Source organism: Phoca vitulina, unplaced genomic scaffold, assembly GCF_004348235.1.
Source record: "Phoca vitulina isolate PV1807 unplaced genomic scaffold, GSC_HSeal_1.0 scaffold62, whole genome shotgun sequence".
Classification (NCBI taxonomy): domain Eukaryota; kingdom Metazoa; phylum Chordata; class Mammalia; order Carnivora; family Phocidae; genus Phoca; species Phoca vitulina.
The window spans coordinates 6,136,897-6,141,588 of record NW_022589765.1 but is presented as its reverse complement, the minus strand read 5'-3'; positions in this window follow the sequence as shown (position 1 = coordinate 6,141,588).

Below are 4,692 nucleotides of genomic sequence, written 5' to 3'. Positions count from 1 at the left end.
GAATTGGAACGCAAAATTCCGTGTGTGGTGGCATTGCAGTAATGTGGATGCCTTTCATCAACTAGAGGGGGGACAGTGCCCCTAACCACCCCCTCCCACCTTAAGAAATATCATAGAAAAGACCAGGGAATTGAGTAGAACGCGGGCTGTGGACTTGGCCACATGCATCTGGTTTCAGGGCACAGCCTGGTTCTTTTTCTTTCCTGCTCTCTGCTCATTGCATGACAAGGGCAAGCCTGACTGTCTCTACGCCTCCGTTTCCCGGACGGGAAATAGGGCAACGACCACTATTCCTACCACTGCTCACTCAAATAATGATAATCATCTCACAGAATTCTTATGAAGTCAGAATGAAGTATGGAAAGATGGTTTCCTTTTCTCTCTCCTTCCTTTTGTCCTTCAGCCTCTCTCTCTCCCTCCCTCCTCCCTTCATCTCTCCCTCCCTCCTTTCTTCCTTCCCTCCCTACCACTCTCCCTTCTTCCCTCTCTTCCTCTTCCCTCCTTTCTCCTTCTCTCCCTCCTCCCTCCCTCTCTGTCCCTTCTCCCTCCCTTCCACCCTCCCTTTCCCTACCTCCTTACTTCTCCTTCCATCTTCCCACTTCCTCCTTCCCTCACTCCATCCCTCCTTGTCTCTCTTCTCTCCCTCCCTGTCTTTCCTCCCTCCTCTCTCCCTCCTTCCTACCCTTCCTCCTGCCTCTTCCCTTCTCTCCCTCCTCCCTCCATCCCTCTGTGTCTCTTTTCCTCCCTATCGTGTGTGTGTCTGTGCACGCACTAATGCACATGTGTGTGTAATTTTGTCCGTGTCTATGTACCATGAACAAGCACCAAATATAAGCAAGTCATGGAAAAAAAGATCATACATGATTGAAAATCACATATCATCTAGAACAAGGCAAATGCCACACCTAAGTAACAAAGCAATATATGGGAGTTCAAAAAAGGTAGAATTTATATTCAATACAATTCTGGACACACAGTCTGAAGAAGTAGACTTTAAGATGACTTTTGAAGCATGGATAGAAGTTCTCACTGGCCTTCCCCAAATACTTCCTCCTTAATAACAAAAGTAACATAACATGGGGTGCCTGGCTGGCTCAGTCAGTAGAGCCTGGGACTCTTTTTTTTTTTTTTTTTTTTAAGATTTTATTTATTTATTTGACAGAAAGAGGGAGATCACAAGCAGGGGGAGCATCAGGCAGAGGGAGAAGCAGATTCTCTATTGAGCAGGGAGCCCGATGCGGGGCATGATCGCAGGACCCTGGGATCACGACCCAAGCTGAAGGCAGATGCTTAACCGACTGAGTCATCCAGGCACCCCAAGATTTTATTTATTTATTTGAGAGACAAAGCAAGAGGGCCATCGAGGGAGCACAAGCAGGTAGGGCTGTAGAGGGAAAGGAGAAACAGTCTCCTCACTGAGTAGGATCCTAGGATTTTGGGATCATGACCTGAGCCAAAGGCAGACGCCTATCCGACTGAGCCACCCAGTTGTCCCAGAGAGGGAAAGAATCTTAAACAGACTATTCTCCAAGCAGGGCGCCCCATGGGCGGATCGCACCACTCCCAGATCACAATCTGAGCCTAAATCAATAGTCAGCTGCTTAACCGACTGAGCCACACAGGCGCCCCGTCATAATCTATTTCTAAATAAAAAAATAATAATAATGAAATAAACCTACTAATTACTCTCCATTCCCTTGTGAAAGGTGATCTCCCTGTACCAGGAGGTAAAAAGACATCCTTACGACCAGAGGTGGGAAATTTAGAACGAAGTAAGCTGTATAAACAACCCTTGTTACTTTTTACTCATTTACTCCCCCAGCCCAAATTCTGTTCAAAATTCCTTACAAATCAAAGCTCCCAAACACAAGTTTTCTTTGTCCTGTCAATTCCTCACAGATTAATTTTCCCTTTATCTTAAAATTTCTAAAAATTACCTGCTTTAGTCAATTCTTTGGGTCTCAATTTCACTATCGGGCCTCTGTGCAAACGTAATAAAACTTTAGTTTTTTAATGAGCACTGGGTGTTATACGCAACTGATGAATCACTAAATTCTACTGCTGAAACTAATTTGAAAAAAAAAGACTTTAGCTTTTCCTTCTGTTAATCTGTCTCCAGTACATTTAATTCTTAGTCCATCTGGAAGACCTTGAAGAATAAAAAACATTTTTTCTTCCCTTTAGTAGTAACCTCTTAAACCTTGGCCTTAGCGGTATTTTTCAGGATCAGTCTCCTTAAGCAAGGAAACAAAAGCAAAAATGGACTATGAGATTACATCTAAAAAATTAAAATTTTTTTGTACAACTAAGGAAATCATCCTGCTGTTGTTTCTAATTGTCTGGGAAAGAGGTGTAGAGAGTGGCAGGCCTAAATTTTAGTTTTCTGGAATTCTTTGATAAGTCAGCTGGAAAACATTGTTAACATAGTATGTTGTGCATTATGTTAGAGATGGAGGGGAGGTTGCAACCTTTGAAATACATCAATGATATTAAACAAAGTAAAAGAACTATTCTTTCTTAATTTTTTTAAAGTAATCTTTACCCCCAGCCTGGGGCTCCAACTCACAGCCCTGATATCAAGAGTCACATGCTCTTCCTACTGAACCAGCCAGTTGCCCCTAAAGGAACGATTTCAAACAAAGTTCCACCCACCTAACAACTGTAAGTGTTAGGCGAGAGTAATGCCTTGGGAACATCACTCAAAGTCAATTTTAGCATCTACCAAATGCATTAGTGAATATTCTATTGAGGAATTACTAAAACCCCAGATTTTTACCTTCCTTATTGTGGTCCTATTACGAAGACATTGTATGGAATTTGTCACTAGTGGGGACATGACTTTAACCTCATGCTGGTTTCTTCCATGTGGTAATTCAAACTACTTTTTCTTTTTTTTAAGATTTTTATTTACTTATTTGACAGAGAAAGAGACAGCGAGGGAGGGAACACAAGCAGGGGGAGTGGGAGAGGGAGAAGCAGGCTTCCCGCTGAGCAGAGAGCCCGATGTGGGGCTCGATCCCAGGACCCTGGGATCATGACCTGAGCTGAAGGCAGACGCTTAACGACTGAGCCACCTGGGCGCCCCTCAAACTGCTTTTTCATTGGCTCAGTCAGTGATGGCTAATTTGTGGCTCAAAGGAACAAGGGATGATTGCTTGAAACCATAGAAAACTATAAATTGTGTGGAAGGATAATTTGGAAAAAACAACAAAAATAAGAGGAAAAGAAAGAGAGAAAAAAAACTCAGGGTGGGTTTATAGCTTCGCTGCATGCACAGAAGGTAAGTTGTGATGGAAAGGGGGCAGCAGAAGAGAGGTGGGGAGGCCAGAGAGGCAGCCTACAAAGCAGGCCCCCGAGACCAGGGGCTGGGCTCGCAGCCAGGGGTGCCCAGACCTGGGGAGGCCCAGGCCTCTCTGCTTTGTGGAGCAGGCCAGGCAAGCTCAGAGGAACAGATACCCTTAAGTTTGGGTGAGTTGATGTTCCCCTCCTCGGGCTTGCATTGTGCTCTGTCAGTCGGGCTCTGAAGGGAAAAGGAGCCACAAGACACAAACGAAGAAAAACACATCACATTCTCATCCATTTACAAACTCTAAGAATGAATCTTGGAAGCAAAATTTCCCCATTTTTATTAAGATATAAGTGACATGCGGCCCTGCATAAGTTTAATGAGTACAGCATGATCATCTGACTTACATCTATTGTGAAATGTTTACCACGGTCAGTTCAGTTACGTCCATCATGTCCTAGAGAGACAGACAAAAACAGAAAGAGGAAAAACGTTCTTTTCTTTGTGATGCCAGGTCTTAGGATTGACCCTCTTACCAGCTTCCATATATACCCTACAGCAGTGGGGCCCATAGGCATGTTGTGTATTATATCCTCAGTACTTATTTTTTCTTAAGTGCAAATTTGTACCTTTTGACCACCTTCATCCAGTTCCCCCTCCCCACCCCCTCTGGTAAGCATAAATTTCACCACTTTTTCTATGAGTCTGAGTCTTTTTTTTAAGATTCCACATAGAACTGAGACCTTAGCGTGTTTGTCTGAGGAAAATATTAATGGCGCCCTCCCTCTACTTTGCAACTACGCTAAGAGTTGTTTTATGAAACCAGTATTGGAAATAGGGAGCTGGCATCCGCCTGCACCTCAGTTGGCCCGCTTTGTGCTTTGGCTATGTTGATGCGGATTTGACCTCCGGTAAGCCTGGGTCCCCCCAGAATGAGCTCCAAGACACTGGCTTTTTCAGCCGACATGCTCGTGCAGCGAAGGTGGGAGAGGGGAAATGAGGCAGACAGGAAAGGGACAGGGAGAGGCCTCCGCGAACGAACGCTCTCCTTTGAGTCGGCCTGGGTCAGCCTGAGGCCTGCCTTCGGTTGGGCTGCCCTCCGCACCCAAACATCCCCGTCACCAAGGTCCGTGGGAACCAGGGGAAAGCCTGCTCTGGGGAGAATTCCCTCCTCGCACACCGCTTGTGGGGGGTCCTGTTTGCTTCCTGTCCTATGACAGCAGTTTGTTTGAGTTCAGCCCCCAGTAAGTGGAGCTCACTCCCAGCACATACACCCCACGGAGCCAGGCAGCCCCCTTTCCACCTGGCTCCTGGATCAGGTCCTCAAGGAGAGCCTGGGCCTGTGTGTGTGTGTGTGTGTGTGTGTGTGTGTGTGTGTTGGGGGGGGTGGCCGGGCCCTCCTGGCA